This window comes from Octopus sinensis, linkage group LG10, assembly GCF_006345805.1.
Source record: "Octopus sinensis linkage group LG10, ASM634580v1, whole genome shotgun sequence".
Classification (NCBI taxonomy): Eukaryota; Metazoa; Mollusca; class Cephalopoda; order Octopoda; family Octopodidae; genus Octopus; species Octopus sinensis.
Window position 1 is genome coordinate 22,576,356 of NC_043006.1, and position 20,000 is coordinate 22,596,355.

The 20,000-nt window shown below is 34.7% G+C and overlaps 1 long non-coding RNA gene across 1 annotated transcript; it reads left to right on the forward strand.

Moving 5' to 3' along the window:
* The first annotated feature begins 10,956 nt into the window (after nucleotides 1-10,956).
* LOC118764956 lies at nucleotides 10,957-17,210 on the forward strand. The gene is made up of 3 exons (XR_005000796.1): nucleotides 10,957-11,033; nucleotides 13,299-13,306; nucleotides 17,201-17,210. It is a non-coding gene; the product is annotated as an uncharacterized LOC118764956 (long non-coding RNA).
* Nucleotides 17,211-20,000: the final 2,790 nt, after the last annotated feature.

Sequence of the window (20,000 nt, forward strand, 5' to 3'; positions counted from 1 at the left end):
TTTTATTTTTATAGCGTGCTTATTATTATTATTATTATTATTATTATTATTATTATTATTATTCAGCAGTTTTATTGTTTATAGCGTGCTTATTATTATTATTATTATTATTATTATTATTATTATATGTATATGATTTTTATTATTGTTATTATATGTTTGACTTTTGCTTTACATTTGTACAAGTTGGCTCCAAGTCTCACCCAGAGACCTCAAGAGACAACAGATTCGAAGTTTATGTTTGTGTTATGCCTAGGGTGCCATATATTTGGTTTTGTACTTAGTGTTGTTCTAGAGAATGTTTAAGAAACCATAAGAAAATTATGTGTTTTGTTTTAAAATTTCAGATTACATAGAAAGTATTTTATGTAGGATATGGGCAGTTCCGATGAGCACTACTTTTGAATTTCTGCCATTTTGGGGTTTCCTGAGCTAGGTAGCAATCAGCCCCTTTTGCTATCATTCCCTGAGCACCTATAACAACAGGTATTGTTTTAGTCTTCAAGTTCCACATTTTGCTGATTTCTATTTCAAGATCTTTATATTTGCTCAGATTCTGGTAGGTCTTGACAGATACGTTTATAACGATTGGGACAGTCATATCAATGAGGAGGCATGATTTTTGTCTGAAGCCCTTCTGTATGTCAGGACTATTTACATCTATCTTTGTGTCAATTTGAATGGAGAAGTTCCAGAGGAGTGGAATGTGATCATTTTCAAACACTGGAGGTGGTTTGTGTTTTCACCAGTTTTTATCAGGATTTTGCAAATTGTTATTTATATTATTATGCCAGAATCGCTAGTACTCCCAACAAAATGCATAGCGGCATTTCTTCCGACTTTACGTTCTGAGTTCAAATCTCGCCGAGGTAGACTTTGCATTTCATCTTTTCGGGTTGATAAAATAAATACCAGTTGAGTAGTGGGGTTGATGTAATCGATTATCCTGACATCCCCGACCACCACAAAATTGCTGACTTTGTACCTATAGTAGAAAGGATTTTTATTCTCTCCATTGTTTACAACTTCCACTGATATGCATCAACGGAAGTTGTACATATTTTCATAGATATAATATATTATATAATCTATATATATAGTATATATATAATATATATAGATATAGATATATATATATATATAATATATATATATATATGGGTGTATATTATATATATATATATTTATATATATATATATATAAGCAAAAATGCTTGTTCCAAAAATTCCTCTAAGAGATCAACGCAGTGGTTGTACTGACAAGTAATATTCGTAGCCACTTTAACATGGCTGTCCGTTCGAGTGGACTCTACTGCGATTTTTTAACCCCAAGAGGACATCTCCTCTAACTGGTTAACGAGGAAGGAGCTGATTTTTATGAACGATACTCTTCCATCGTTGGAATGTAGATAACAGAACAATCTCACATTTTAAACATTTTAAACGTACGCGCACGCACATTCACGCACACACACACACACCACACACACACACACACACACACACACACACACCACACACACACGTGCAGTGAAGACGAGCTCCTGCAGTTATAACACGACCCTCCCACTTTGGATATCCACAGATGTCATAACCTGGTTTTGCTTTTTGAATAATAAAAGGAAAACCCGCTTTATACAATTCGACGTTAGTAATCATTTACAATCTATTAAGCCGGGTTTACTCGACAAAGCAATTACTTTTGCGGTGAATTTTACTAGTATTAGACCATTAGATAAAAATATTATTTTTACCGAAAAAAAAATCACTTCTATTCTTCAGAAATAAAACTTGAACCCAATGTGACCTTCATGATGACTCTGCCCTGGTCACAGATATTGTTGGCCTGTTACTCTCAAAAATTAAGGAAGAATTCCCTAATATCAATGGAGGTCTGTATAGAGACGATGCCTTATTCTTTATATCTGGCTTCACCGCACAAGTAACTGATAGGATAAGGAAAAGATTAATTCATTTTTTAAGTTATACAACTTAGATATTATATTCGAAAATGTCACTAAATATGTTAACATATTGGACGTAGCATTAAATTTAGATAACGGCTTATTCTAACCTTACCATAAGCCTAATAAAGCTATTAAGTATATCCACGCCTTATAAAATCATCCCTAAAGTGTTATTAAGGGGATAATTAAAGGTGTGTCAATAAGAGTATCCGCAAACGAAAAGATCTTCGATGATTTTGCACCCCTTTATAATATAGCACTAAAAGACAGTGGATTCAATAGGAAGATATATTATATTAAGAACACAATATGTAAAAATAAATTAGGCAAACGTTTTCCAAATATTACGAATTTAACATCGATACCCTACCCCATAAACAAGCCCTCCCCTGAATATAGGAACCAACAACATTTTAGAAGATACTATAATTTATTTAATTATAATAACAATAACTATAATGGGAAAAATAGGAACAACTCGGAGAGGAGACGGGAAATTATATGGTTCACACCTCCCTTTTTCCTCTAGGTCAGAAACCTCCCTAAATTATTTTTTTTGATTATCGATAGGCCATAAATATCATTCCATATTTAATAGATCTTGCCTTAAGTTATCGTACTCAACCACACCCAACCTAGGATCTATAATCGCGGCCAACAATAGACTTAAACTTAGAAATAACAGCATTAATAGAGATGATAATATAGCTGACCTTAATGTGAAGAATAATAATGAAAACCCTGATATTAAAAATAGAAGGGATAGGCCTGGAAATAAAACATGTAATTGTCGTAATAGGGAGCTATGTTCCTTAAAAGGATTCTGCTTAAGGAGAAATGTCGTATATAAAGTCGAGGTTTCAACCCTTAACGAACCTAAAAAGATATACATAGGAAGTACGACTGATTTTAAGATTAGATACAGGGTACACACAAATTCATTTATCAATCATGAAACAAAAAATTCAATCACACTAGCTACCCACATCAAAACATTTTTAATGCGCAATAAAGAATTCAATCTAGATTGGTCTATCATAACGGAAACCACACCATATAATACACATACTAAAAATTGCAATTTATGCCCGAAGGAGGCGATCCACATACACCGTGCCAAAAAGAAAAGCTTACTTAATAAAATATCGGATGTCATAATTACTTGTAGACATAAATATCTTTCAACTTTTAAATTCTTCAACCCTAATTTCCTCGTTCCGCACGACTAATTTTTTGGTGTCCACGTTATTTACTTCGTTTTGCCAGTTGTTGAAGGCTTGGTGCCTGGTGTTCGAATTGTTGTTTCGTCTACGGGTCGTTATGTGTGTGTGTGTGTGTGTGTGTGTGTGTGTGTGTGTGTGTGTGTGGTGTGTGTGTGGTGTGTGTGTGTGTGCGCGTGTGGAGGCGTGTGGCTTAGTGGTTAGGGTGTCAGCATCATGATCGTAAGATTGTGCTTTCGATTCGTGGACAGGGCAACGCGTTGTGTTCTTGAGCAAAGCACTTCATTTCACGTTGCTCCAGTCCACTCAGCTGGCAAAATGAGTAACGCTGCCGTCCAGCTGGGGAACACATACGCCATTGAAACTGGGAAACCGGGCCCATGAGCCTGGCTAGGCTTTAAAAGGGCGCATTTATTTATATATATATATATATATATATATATATATATAATATATAATATATATATATATATATATATATCTATATATATATATATATATATATATTGTCTTTCCTAAGATGAGAGAAAAATTAAATGTAGACATAGGTTGAATTACTTATATAATAAGTTTAGCTAATTTGTGTATATATATAAACTCTGATTTATGTTACTAATTTATGTAGTTATAATTTGTAGTAGTATAATGAGTAGAAATTAGCCGTAGATTACATAGTGTATGAACATAACTAGAATAAGATTAAACCAAGGTGTTTATAAAATAAATAAATGAATTGGTGAATATATATTAATTTATCGAAATTTAGTTTATTTTATGTATTTTACGAAAATATTTTAGTTTTAAATCATTGAGAATTTAGAATTTTTCCCAGTAACTGGTATATTACATCAAGTTTATTTATTATATTCACCGCGCTAAAATACGTATTTCTATTTATTTATTTCATTTCTATTATTTACGTCATGTTTTCAAGTGATAGATGTCTTAGCAACGCTAGATTCTGAGTTTAATGTTTAAAATATCAGTTAACTGGTATTCGTCAATAAGATAAGTTATGATTTTATTTTTCATTAATATTGTTACATTTTATTCGATTATTTATTGTTACGATACATATATTTTTATATTTATTGGTTAATTATTATATGTTAAGATACATACATTTATTTTATTATTTTAGACCTGAAGAGTGGCTACATTTTTTAATCGAATTAGTTTTAAATCGATTTGATATTAACTTTTAATATTATCAATTTTATTATTGTCGATTTCAATATATAGTCACGAAACGCGCGTAGTCAATTTAATGTTTTTTTTAATTTAGTGATTTTTAGAGTAATATCTATTATAATATATTTAAATTATTTCTACATCATTTAGTATAGATAATATCTTCCACTATCAATTGAATTACTTAATAGAGTATTTTTCTCTTAATTATATACATATATTATATATTGTGAAATTTGATTTAATATTGCTAATTTGGAATTTTATATTCCCTACTATTATATATATATATACATATGTGTGTGTGTGGTGTGTGTGTGTGTGTGTGTGTGTGTGTGTGTGTGTGTGTGTGTATTTGTGTGTCTGTGTTTGTGCCCCTACCATCGCTTGACGAACGATATTGGTACGTTTACGTCCCCGAAACTTAGCCGTCCGACAAAACGTGACCGATAGAATAAGTACAAGACTTACAAAGAATAAGTTCTGGGGTTGATGTTTTCAACTACAGGCGGTGCTCCAGCATGGCCGCAGTCAAACTGACTGCATCAAGTAGAACACACACACACACACACATATATATATATATATATATAATGTGTATATATGTATAATGTGTGTGTATATATATATATATATGTGTGTGTGTGTGTATATAAATATATAATGTGTATATATGTATAATGTGTATATATATGTGTGTGTGAGTGTGTGTGTGTGTGTGTATTTGAAAGTCTGTGAAAATTATTCAATACAGTTTTTAATATAATGGGGATTTTTTTTTAATATTTATTTTTAAAAAGTTATAAAGTCTTTTATAAGGATGTTACTAACCTTTCTTGGAAGACGTTTTTTTCTTAGTCTGTGAGCGCTTTCGATTAACCTTTTCAAACAAGCGTGCCCTTAGATAATGTGTGTGTGTAATCAACAAACCTTGCTATTTTACATTCCCAATGGATAAATGATTCAAAATCGATCACATGTAAAATGCAAATAACTGGGGCTTAAGCCACTTGAACTAAGGCGGCGTTACTCAGTTGTAACCTACATCAAGTTCATCTCGAAGAGCAGCATCAAGGGGAACAATAGCAAGATGAGAAAAATAAGACATTCCTTTGGAATATAATCTCAGAATGCAAATGGAAGTATTGACACTATTCAGCAATGCTCAGGTGTTCATGAAACAGACGTATGACCAAAGGAGTTCTGTTCGTGACCATTCTATCAAATACGTGGTCTGATCAGTAAGTATCCGGACTGTTGCCATATTCAGCAATGCTCAGGAACATTCACACATCGCAACTCTATTTTTTTTTTTTTGTAATAAAAGAAAATGATAAGGTGGCAAGCTGGTAGAATCGTTGCCGTACCGGATAAAATGCTCAGTAACATTTCATCCGTCTTTACGTTCTGAGTTGAAATTCAGCCGAGATCGGCTTAGCCTTTCATCCTGTCGGCGTCGATAAAATAAGTACCTGTTGAGCACTGGGGATGTACTCGACTAGTCCCCTTCCCTGAAATTGCTGGTCTTGAGCCAGAATTTGAAATCCATGAAAGCAAATGGTAAATTTTTTTCGGATTCCTATTTTCAACAACATAGACTGCAATTTTACTAAACAGAAAAAATAAAATTTAACTTCTTTCAAAACTCCTTTTCGTTTTTTTTTTTGTTTTGTGTATGTGTGTGTGTGTGTGTGTGTGTGTGTGTGTGTGTGTGTGTGTGTGTGTGTGTGTGTGTGTGTGTGTGTGTGTGTGTGTGTGTGTGTGTGTGTGTGTTTGTGTGTGTGTGTGTGTGTGTGTGTGTGTGTTGTTTTTTTTCTTCGGATTTCTACGTTTAAAAATACGAAGATAACGATACAAAATAAAACTCTTTTTCTCAAAATTTTAATTTTTTTACTGCTGATTGCTTACGATAATTTTCTACTCTCATCTTGTGATCATAAACCGGAAAACTACTAAAAGTAGTAATAAAAATTAATAATAATAATAAAGAAAACTCAGAAAGCTTCCACTGATATCTTCATCGATTAACACGAGCAGTGAAACGTATGTCTCAAGATTTGAAAATTGTAGTAAGCGATGCAGTAGAACTAGTTATCATGAATGCTAAAAACTTATTTTTTACAAAATAATAATAATCGATAATTAATCTTGGTGGTCTTATAGAAGTGTAAGTAGTAAGGAATATGATCTGGATTTGACCCTTAGAACTTATGTTGCCATTAGGAATGGCATGGTTACCAAAAACTGCCAGTTTATTTTATTTCCAAATTGACGGATTTTTTGGCAGCGAATTTAGATGTTTAATATTAAGTATCATTAGGCGGCGAAGTAGCAGAATCGTTAATACGCAGTGCAAAATGCGTAGCGATATTTCGGTCTGTCTTTATGTTCTGAGTTCATATTTCGCCGAGGTCGACTTAACCCTTCCTTGTTTCGGGGTCAATAAAATAAGTACCGGATGAGGACTGAGATTGATGTAATCGACTTACCCCTTCACCTAACTTGCTGATCGTGTACCATAATTTGAAACCAATATGATACTCGGAAGTGTTGTTGTCGTTACTATTATTGATTGCTTTCAACCGTTATATAACAGACGTAGGATCTTTTCGGTTTGAACGGCAGTTTTTTCTAGCGGTGTCATATGAAATTGTCACCCATAATTATGACACTAGTATCGATCTATTGCATTTCGAGCTCTTTTAGGGTTAGGGTTAGGGTTATGGGGGAGAGGGTATCTTTTTTTCTTCAAAAATGTAAATAAACCCAATCTGTTTCTTAAACGAGGGACATATTCATACGGCACAGAATGCTTTTTACCTCAATAGACGTCACTGATTGGTTGAAATTGCAGAAATTGAAGAAAAAAAACAACAAATATCTTACAAATTATAGAATTTTCTCAATAGAGCCAAGAGAAAAAGATGTTTTATAAACACATTCTACTAGTATACGAAATTTAAAATTTTTTAGTTACCTAGAAATTGTTAAAAACTGCCGTTCAAACCGAAAAGATTCCAGACGTATGACCAAAGGAGTTCTGTTCATGACCATTTTATCTAATACGTGGTCTGATCAGTAAGTATCCGGATTTTTGCCATAGTAACGAAGCTGAAGTACTCATAATGAAGCCGCTTGGCACAGATTGACCACGAACTCTGCTGTGCATGCGCAATAAGTTTTAACGCTCAAGCTTACTTCCGTTGTTTACAGCAGTGCTTGGAAGAAACGTGTGTAGCGTGTGATCGTTACATTGAACATGACAGAGAAAGTTCAGCAGAGAATCTGCATCAAGTTTTGTTAAAAACTTGGCGATACCTGCTCAGAAGACTACGCAAAGTTTTCAACAAGTTTTCATTGTTCTCGACGCAATCAAGAATACTTTGTGTAACTGAAACCCGAGTGTCTTTTCGGCTAGCTGGAAGCAGTTTGGGTTCAAACTTTGCAGACATACGTCTCATACGCAAACCTCCAGTGATAAAAAACTGAACTGAACTTATAACTAATCTGCACATCTTATGATAACTCACGGATAGTGATTCGACGATTTCTCCTCACAGCTGCAGGCACATCTGCGATGCTTTTCACAGTTCTGCTGGTTGCAGGTCTCCCAGAACATTTGTGAATATCGACATTTTTCGGCCATCTCGGAAACGTCTGACCCACTCGTACACATGTGTGCGACTCGTACATTCCTCTCCATACACTTTCTGCAACTTGGCGTTGGCCTCTGAGCAGGTATCGTTATGACAACTTTCTCATGGTCAATGCGACGATCGCACGCTACACACTTTCCTTCTAAGCACTGCCGTAAATATCGGAAGTGAGCTAGAGCCATGAAACTTATTGCACATGCACAGCAGAGTTCAAGGTCAATATGTACCCAGCGGCTTCACTCTGCGTGCTTTAGCTTCGTTACTATGGCAACGGTCCGGATACTTATGGGTCAGACCTCGGACATTCACCATTTTTTTTTTACTTGTTTCAGTCATTTGACCGCGGCCATGCTGGAGCACCGGCCTTAGTCGAGCAAATCGACGCCGGTAAGCCCAGTACTTATTCTATCGGTCTCTTTTGCCGAACCGCTAAGTGACGGGGACGTAAACACACCAGCATCGGTTGTCAAGCAATGCTAGGGGGACAAAGACAGACACACAAACACATACACACACATATATATATACATATATACGACAGGCTTCTTTCAGTTTCCGTCTACCAAATCCACTCACAAGGCATTGGTCGGCCCGAGGCTATAGCAGAAGACACTTGCCCAAGACGCCACGCAGTGGGACTGAACCCGGAACCATGTGATTGATTAGCAAGCTACTTACCACACAGCCACTCCTGCGCCTATTCATTCATTTTATATATTTACTTTTGGTTGCGATTTGGGAAAGGTTTGTCTGCTATTTCTACCAGGTTATGAAACAAGCATAGAGATTTACTCATCCGTTTGAGTAAATCAGCGAGCTGGCAGAAACGGTAGCACGCCGGGCGAAATGCTTAGCGGTATTTCTTCTGCCGTTACGTTCAGAGTTCAAATTCCGCCGAGGTCAACTTTGCCTTTCATTCTTTTGGGGTCGATTAAATAAGTACCAGTTACGCACTGGGGTCGATATAATCGACTTAATCCATTTGTCTGTCCTTGTTTGTCCTCTCTGTGTTTAGCCCCTAGTGGGTAGTAAAGAAATAGGTTTGAGTTTCTTGTCGAGATTTTCCCAAATTGCCCACAGAGACTGTGGACTCTCTGCCTCAGTTTCAAATAAACTGTTGTCGCTGAAAAATAATAATGAATTTCCACAAATTCTCTATCTGTTAATGTCTACCAAGCGAAAGTAAAATTTGGAAGAAATTAAAGAGAAAACAAATACAGATTGCCTGACTCCTACACATACATATCCTGTCAGTATCAAATTTGTAAGAAACTGTTGTCTTAAAGGTATTAGGAGGGGTGAGGGTTGCTTTCTTTTTTGTTCTCTTTGTTTTGTCTTTTTTCAAACAATCAAACAAAATTTTCTTTCGTCAAGATACAAAAGATTCTGATATCTGTAAACCAATAACAAAGTATTTCCTCACTAATGCACAGCGTTCTTGATGGTTTGATTTTAGCATCTGGAAAAGAATGATATCGATTATGTATTGGGCATGGTGGTGGACATTTTGAAATAAAATCATATCTACAATCCATCCCCAAAAGTTTACAAGCATCTTGATAACTTTGTTCATAGTTGAATTAACAGGATTAAATGTGTCTTTAATTTATATATATATATATTATTACCAATTTTCACTTACTTTTCACCCACCCTGTATATATATATATATATAATATATATATATATATGATTATATATATATATAATATATATAATATATATATATATATATATATATATATACCATAAAAGGCAATATTGGTAAAATGAGACACTTATCTACATGGCCGAAACAGCTGTAAGATGTAATCTATACTTATATTTATATTTACTTATATGTATTCTCGTTTTTATATATATTCTACTTATTATACAACATCACTCTTTTATGTACACTTTTTTATGTACATTCTTTTATGTATACTGATTTGTTTGCTTTTTATGTTTAACCCTACAGTCTCTTATGTGGTGGTTTAATAAAGTATGTGATTGAGTATTATCTGGTATTTGATATTTGATTTAGATGTATTTCTCCATTTTCTTATCTTGTATATATATATATATATATATATATATATATATATATTATATATATATATATATATATAATATATATATATACAGGGTGGGTGAAAACTAAGTAGGCATTGAAAATTCGTAATAAAATCCATATTCCTTTTACAAATTTATTGAAGCAAATGATGCATGTTCTTTATTACATGGGAAATGAAAGTAAATCTTCACATTTCAACGTAAGCACCGGTGGCTTCAACCAGTTTCCTCAAACAGCCAGGGATGGAATGAACAACCTTCTGAAGGACGTCGTCTGGGATACCATTGAGAACCTCCTGAATCGGTGTCTCCAAGTCCTCCAGCGTGCGAGGTTTTGTCTTGTACACCTCTTTTGTGTAACCCCTACATATAAAAATCACGTGGGATGAGATCTGGACTTCTTGGAGTTTTGGACTTCTCGACTTCTGCGGTCAACAGTCTTCAGGTTTTAGCTCCCGCAGGCAATGAGATTTCCACGGACGAAAATTCAATCCTTTATGCAACACCGTACGTTTGTGTTTTGTTAGTTCACTTTCACGAGCTGCTTGGCGTGTTGATTTTTGCGGGCTGCGATTAAACATCTCCTGCAACTGTTGCCACGTTCTCCGCTGATCAGGATGTGGTTGGACGGCCACTTCTTGCATCGTTCACAAAGCCTGTCGTCATCAGCTTTGTACGATAACTTTTTATTGTCTCCGGGCGTAGTGTTGCATGCATCCCTTTCCATGCATGCCACCATCTCTGAACCAAAACAATGGAATTCTACACTTCATAGTGTGCTGCTTTCTTAGATCGCTCCAGAACTGTTAAGCGACCGGCTATCTGGAAAATAAGGAATCCCCATTAAAGTTGTCTGTTTATAAATGCTTTCGTCATGATTTCAGTGATACTAAAAATCCTATAAGCAATTTCTAATACCTACTTACTTTCCACCCACCCTGTATGTAAATACATACATACGTACGTACGTACATACATACATACATACATACATACATACATACATACATACATACATACATATGAACGTACATACATACATACATACATACATAAATGAATATATACAAATATAAACATATATATGCATGACATACATACATACATGCATACATACATACATACATACATACATACATACATACATACATACATACATTACATACATACATAAATGAATATATACAAATATATATACAAATATATATACATACATACATTACATATATACATACATACATACATAAATGAATATATACAAATATATATACATACATACATACATACATACATACATACATACATACATACATACATACATACATACATACATAAATGAATATATACAAATATAAACATTCTAGCAGAGATACCCGGCGTTCCCGGTTACATTCAATTGAAGAATTAGACATTTCTGTTATATTTTCTGTAATGAACTGGAATATCTATGTTTTGAATTTCATCAAAATTGCCGATGAGGGTTATTTCCCTCTTTACACACACTAAAAAATTTGTAATCTTGCCACATGTATCCCATAGTACTGATTTTTATGCGTATATTCCAAAATTCCAGTGTTATTGTACCTGTTAAAAAGATTTTGGTCCTAAAAAATGAAGGTCATGGAGCTCTAAAATGTGAGAGTTAAGGCCCCTGTTGGGGATGGGCATCTTAATGTCAACCAGAGAAGTTGAATTGTTGAAAATCTTTTTAACTTGGGTGTTATTTCTATTGTTTGAATTTCTTTGAAATAGGAAATATATGTTCACTGGGTTTGTAAAAGAGAGCAAAGCTACAGGAAACGAAAAGACGAATGATCACAATAAGCAGTCAGTTACCCTACCCAAGTCGTTACTTGAAGTACCGGTTCAAGAACTATGTTATATATATATATGTGTGTGTGTGTGTGTATACATATATGTATATATATATATATGTATGTATACATACACACACATACACACACACACACACACATACACACACACAAAGATAAATTGATAGATACAACTGAGTGGGTAAACAAAGATATGAGACACTTCGTAGTGCTGTTTTATATTTTGATAAGCCTGGTACTTATTCTATCAGTTTCCTCTTGTGAAACCAGTAAGTTATGGGGATGTAAATAAACGAACACCAGTTGTGAAGCAGTGATGAGGGAGAAAGACGAAGACACACACATAGGCTTACATATATACATACATACACATACAATTGATTTCTTTCAGTTTCTGTTTACGAAATCCACTGACCAGGCTTTGGTTGGTCTCGGGCTATAGCAGAAGACACATGCCAAGTTACCACACAGTGAGACTGAACTGAGGACCGTGTGTTTTGGAATCAAGTTTGTTACCACAAAGCCACACCTGCACTTATGTATGTGTGTGTGTGGGTGTGTGTGTGTGTATGGGTGTATATAGTATGCATATATATAGATGTGTATATATATGTGTACATATTACATGTACATCTATATATATATATATATATTATATATTATATATATACATCTATACATATATATGTATATAATACATGTATATAGAAATACATCTATACATATACAGCTATATATATACATACATATATATATATATATATATATATATATATATACACCCATATACATACAATAGAGAGATGTTTTTGTTTCACTTTTAACACGTAAGTCTGAAATAGTGGAGAAGATATGATATTGCTATGGGCTCGCCCTAGGCAAGAAGTTAGAAATATTTTGCCCATGACACTAAATGGACCCTAAGTAAGCCATGTGTAAAATTTGAATGAAATTGGTTGTGTAGTTCTCAAGTTTTAGGGAAACACACAGACAGACAGACACACATTCTCAGTTTTATATATAGAGAGATATATAGATATACTAGCATTATGACCCGTCGTTGCCTGGTCATAGTGCTAGTGCATGTATATATGTGTATATATATATGTGTACATATTACATGTACATCTATCTATATATATACATCTACACATAAAATACAAAATACAAAGTTATATCTTGATATCGCTAGTGATAACAATACTCAAAATATATAACAGAGTGGAATTGTAAGCCCGTCTCTTGCAATTTCGATCAATTGTATCTTGTCCTCCCACTTGTATAGAAGTGTGGCTACAATCCAACCTACCTCTACTGCTGGGGAGGGGGACATTTTTAATTTTTATCCGGGACGTCCTACGTCCTACGTCCCAGATATAAAGGTAAAAATAAAATATTTCCACTTTGTAAGTTCAAGTCGAGTACTCCCTTGCACGCTCCGTTGACTCGAACCTTGCTTCTATTGTGGCGAATTTACCGCCGCTGGTTATATATCTTACATAGTCGCACCAAGATACTTTTCGATGGTGCTTTCCACCAGGTGTTCAAATCTTTATTCTCTACATTGTATACTTTATAGACAATAGTCTTTTCTTTAATTTAATTTTTTATTATCCATCTGGACTATTCCATTTCTGCACGCTAATTTTATTTTTAATTTATTCCCATTCGTGTGAAACCACTTATTCAAGTTCAAGTCATTGATGCAATTTTATACCAATTGCTATTTTTACTTTTGTTATGTTACGATTATATTATACTTTAGTTTGATTTTAATTATTACTTACATATAATTCAATTGTTATTATTATTTTTATTGTTAAAGTGAAAGTATCTGACATAAAATAGAGAAATGTTTTTGTTTCACTTTTAACACGTAATACTGAAATAGTGGAGAAGATATGATATTGCTATGGGCTCGCTCTAGGCAAGAAGTTGAACATTTTTTTGCCCATGAAACTACATGGACCCTAAGTAAGGCATGTGTAAAATTTGAATGAAATTGGTTGTGTAGTTCTCAAGTTTTAGGGAATCGTAGTGGAGAAGATATGATATTGCTGTGGGCTCGCCCTAGGCAAAAAGTTAAAAAAAAAATTTGCCGATGACACTTCCCGGACCCTAAGTAAGGCATGTGTAAAATTTGAATGAAATTGGTTGTGTAGTTCTTAAGTTTTAGGGAAACACACAGACAGACAGACACACACACACACACACACACACACACATTCTCAGTTTTATATATAGAGAGATATGCATAACATACATACATACATGCATACATACATACATTCATACATACATACATACATACATACATACATACATATAATGATTAAATAGTATGAAAAACGATTGACAATTTTATTTATTTCATTACTCTTTTACTTGTTTCAGTCATTTGACTGTGGCCATGCTAGAGCACCGCCTTTAGTCGAGCAAGTCAACCCCAGGACTTATTCCTTGTAAGCCTAGTACTTATTCTATCGGTCTCTTTTACCGAACCGCTAAGTTACGGGGACGTAACACACACACCACATCGGTGTGTCAAGCGATGTTGGGGGACAAACAAAGACACACAAACGTATACACACACATACATATATATATATATATATATATATATATATATATATATATAGTATATATATATTATATATATATATATATATATATATATATATATATATATATATATACATATATACGACGGGCTTCTTTCAGTTTCCGTCTACCAAATCCACTCACAAGGCTTTGGTCGGCCCGAGGCTATAGTAGAAGACACTTACCCAAGGTGCCATGCAGTGGGACTGAACCCAGAACCGTGTGGTTGGTAAGCAAGCTGCTTACCACACAGCCACTCCTGCACCTTAAAAAGATTCAGTAATGCCTTAGCGATGGCTCTTACACATTTAGTTGCCTGAGAGTCACTCTAGGGTTCACATCTGCAGAAAACAAAGGTGCTGCCACTGCATACACATCGTTTATTGTATTGCCTGCTACTAGTCCAACTAATGTGGAGTTGAGTACCTGTTACTCAAGAAATATCAGTGAATGTCTCTTGATAGGACTTGTCTTAGAAAATGAGTAGTGTGTAGTTGTAAAACCTGGAAACAGTATTATATCGGTCCCTCTGAGTGAAGGTGCGTGGCTTATGTGGTTAGGGCATTCAACTCGTGGTTTAAGGTTGTGAGTTCAATTCCTGGCGGTGTGTTGTGTCCGTGAGACACTTTATTTCACGTTGCTCCAGTCCAATCAGCCTTGTCACATTCTGTGTCACGCTGAATCTCCCTGAGAACTACTTTAAGGGTAGGCATGTTTGAGGAGTTTTCAACTATCTGCACGTTAATTTCACGATCAGGCTGTTCCATTGATCGAACCAACTGGGTCCCTGTCGTCATAGCCGAGAGAGTGCCAGCTAGAGGTCACTCTACAAATAGATTTCTTTTAATATGTATACCGTATATAATTTTTTTTATAACCCGAAATTAATGTCTGTATGGAATTTGAAACCAGAGGCCATCCAATTTAAACTAGAATGATTATTCTGTAATCGACTAAGCCTTCCTGGTGGGGTAGACAACGATATAGATTATGCACTCGTAAAGATCAGGGAATATTACTAACAGATGAAAATTTATTAAACAAACGGAATAAAGTGAAAATAAATTGAAACGGACCTTTTCGGTTTGAACGACAGTTTTTAAAAATAATTTCTAGGTAATTAAAACATTTTAAACTTCGTATACTGGTAGAATGTGTTTATAAAACATCTTTTACTCTTGGCTTTATTGAGAAAATTCTATAGTTTGTAAAATATTTGTTGTTGTTTTTCTTCAATTTCTGCAATTTCAACTAATCAATGACGTCTATTGAGTTAAAAAGCATTCTGTGCCGTATGAATATGTCCCTCGTTTAAGAAACAGATTGGGTTTATTTACATTTGTGAAGAAAAAAAGATACCCTTCCCCCACCCCTAACCCTAACCCTAAAATAGATTGAAATGCAATAGATCGATACTAGGGTCATAATTATGGGTGACAATTTCATATGACACCGCTAGAAAAAACTGCCGTTCAAACCGAAAAGCTCCATTGAAACTACAAAATTCTAAAAACTTTCAATAATCACGCTTAGTGATTTAGTTTAACAACCCAATCTGGTCTTCTGCATCTTTCTAGGATCTTCCACTTTATGCTGTACTCCGTGCCGCTTTCTTTCAAAACCCAGACATGCTTGGCTAGGGTTGTGGCGTTACGTCTCTCTGGGATTTTGAATGAGAACTTATGGTTATTAAAACGTGTTCTGAAGGAGCCTTCCGCTGCCTCCACATATTTCCACGCGTTCGGTTGTCTATTGGTTGTCCGCACGCTCGGTTGTCTATTGGTTGTCCGCACGCTCGGTTGTCTATTGTCTATTGGGTCCTGTTGTCGTTACTTCTATCTCGTAAACAACTATATCCGTATTGTCGTGGCCACTTAGTGGACAAGTTGTGTTACCTCTGCATGAGCACCCTGCCTCAGTCTCGAGTCTGGGACTACCGACTAAAATCTTTTTTACACTACGTGCACAGCTAAAGGATAATTTCAGCTTATGTCTATTAAATATTTTGTTGAATCTATTGGTACGGTGGAATTGTCTATCAACTAAACTAAGGAAGATCTTACCTACTCTGGTCCTAACGTTTAAAGAAAATTGCAGTGTAAACCACAGTACTTTCCGGTGGCGCTTGCTTTTGGTGGGGCTAGGGTCTGGCATGTAACTAATACAATCTTTGAAACTGCTGGCAGCCAGAGTCTAGTTGTAGTACGAGGTGGCAGCATCAAAGTTCTCTTTGCTTGAAGACAAGCTGGAGATTCTCCTGCTGACGCCCTTAACCAGATTCCTGAACACTGTGGCTGGATGGCAGGAACCTGTGTTAATGTATGACAACTTCATATTTGGTTTCCTAAAGGGCTTATAGGCAGCTGATTCCAGGTCCAGGGTCACATCAAGGAAATCTACCGTTTTCAGGTCGGTTTCTATAGTGAGTTCATGGTGCTTGTGAGGTCCTTTCTGAACCTGTCTAGCGTATGGCTGTTAGCGCTTCTTGATATTGCCAGCGTGTCGTCCCTGTATACGCCAAAGCTAGTTGAAGGAAATTTCTCTTTTAGTATGTCTAGGATGAAGAGACCGACTAGGTCGCATACGTCCGCATTTCCAGAAGCACCAATTTCCACGTCGAAGGAGTCCTCTGCGTCAGGTCGTTTGGTCGAAGTGGACCCCTTACTGAAGAGTAGGGTTCTTCTGGCGTGCATAATAATGCGTATGTCCTCGTCGTTGACTTCAGTATGGGCCCTAGCGAAGTCCAGTGCCTTTAACAGGAGCTCCCTTGATATAGATGGATGGAAGTCGCACAAGCAGGATGACCCAGTCGTGGCTGTCATATAATTTCTGCGACCACATAACCCCTAACATCTGGCCACTTAACAACCCCCTTGATTAATACATGTTGGGTGCAGTTGAGCGAGAGAACAACAAAATTCCATGTAACACCAAAGATGAACTGAAGGCAAGGGTTATAGCAGCATGGAGACCGTGATTGAAGCCAATGGCGATTTTATTGAATATATTTACTCTTTAGTATTTCAAAATATTTTTATGTGATATTGGTAAATATATCTTTTAAAATGAGATGTCAATGTTATTTTCACTTTTGCTTAATTTATACGGCAGTTTATTCACCGCACCCTGTATATTGATATATATTGATATATACACTCAGAAAGAAACATAAAACATATATATATATATATATATATATATATTATATATAATATATAAATATATATAAATACAACATACGAATACTTACATATACGAATGTACACATACATATATATGCACGTATGCTTCAAGGCGAGTTCAAAATGCCCGCTAATTCAATGCTTATTTTAAATTAACGATCTTATTCTTATTTATATAAATTTAAATTTATTTCGTCACTGTATTTACTGCGGTGATATTTTACCATATAGCACATGGAATTAGCAGGTATTTTGAACTAGCCTTGATGCATACGTGCATATATATGTATGTGTACATTCGTATATGTAAGTATTCGTATGTTGTATTTATATATATATCTATGTATTTATGTTTCTTTCTGGGTGTATTCTACTGACGAGGCAAAGCATTTCTAAATGCAAAGTCAGAAATCTGGGATCTAGAATTATCCAGTCATTTTTTTACTAGTTTCATCTTGTCTCTTTGTCTTTTCTCCGTGTTACTATATGAAAACTTAAGGTGGTCTTAGAGTCAGTTCATGGCTGCTATTTTCAGCATGGTGGTATCTCGTAGATACCCTAATTTATAATTTTAATAATTATTACCTTTGAAGGTTATTTTTTCCATGCTGACCACTTGATAAATTCGTTATTTTATTTTAAATTAACGATCTTATCCTTATTTATATAAATTTATATAATATATAAATATTTATAAAAAAGAAGTTTGAAAACGCCACTATATAAGATAAATTTTAATTTTCTTAGAAATTTTACATGTTTCGGTTCTTCTTGAAAAAAACGAACCTTATCAAAAATATTGTAAAAAGTTAAATGTAATAAAAAAGTTCATAATTGTTTCTTACTGGTCTCAACAGAATCCATGTGGTGGTGTTATATATATAATATATATATATATATATATATATATATATATAGTATATATATATATATATATATTATATATATATATATATGTATATATATATTATATATGTATGTATGTATATATGTATGTATGTATGTATGTATGTATGCATGTATGTATGTATGTATGTGTATGTATGTATGTATGTATGTATGTATGTATGTATTGTATATACATTCTGTAAATATGCATACACATACATACAAATCATACACGTAAGTTTGTACATGCATACATAAATACATACATGCATACACATCTGTGATTTCTTCCTGGGAGAAAGACAGAGAAAAGAAGACTTACTTAGTATTGGACTGGCACCCTATATATCAACTCCAAAAAGATTACAGGCTGGCTTGACCTCAGTGGGATTCGAACTCAGAATGCAAAGCATCCTATCAATGCTATAATCACTCTACCAATTCACTATATTAACATGGAATAAGTGGAGGCGCAATGGCCCAGTGGTTAGGGCAGCGGACTCGCGGTCGTAGGATTGTGGTTTCGATTCCCAGACCGGGTGTTGTGAGTGTTTATTGAGCAAAAACACCTAAAAGCTCTACGACGCTCCGGCAGGGGGTGGTGATCCCTGCTGTTCTCTTTCACCACTCTTTCTTCTGTTGGCCTGCTCGCTTAGCCAGCGGGGTGGCGTCATTCAAGGACTAAAACAATGTGAACGCATTGTGACCAGCGATGTGTAACAACATCTGATGGTCTGGTCGGTCACATGATCACGTGAACATGGAATAAAGAAGAAAAATGAATCTAATGCAATCGGTGTTGAAAATAAAGAATTACAAAACATTTGCTTAAGGCCTTCTCTACCATCAGCGAACTAGTGTTGATTCATACCAATCAGGGTCAAGCTTTATCTATTATCCTAGCAGCTCGTTTGTTAATATTCAAACTTGTATATTTACTGAATTTTGGACTGTGCGGCATTATTGATTGTTGACAACTTCTGGCTCAAAAATGATTTGGAAGGATCAACTAATCGCTTTTTATTTCCTTTTTATTGTTGTATTGCTGTTATTGATGTTGTTGTTGCTGCTGCTGTGCTGCTGCTGCTGCTGCTGCTGCTGCGGGTTTTTTTTTGTTTTGGGTGGGTGAGCTTGTTGCTGGTTCATTTATTATCATCATCATCATCATCATCATCATCATCATCATTATTATTATTATCATTTATTTGTTTAATCATTTATTTATTTATTATCATAAAATAAAATAAACTATAAATCATCTTGTATATAATATAGCAGGGCCAATTGTTTGACCAATTAGTTATGTGATAAGGAATAAACTAACTGACTGTTTAGTAAATGAGATCAAAATATAGATTCATTATATTGATAATATATATTATATATATATATATATATATAATAT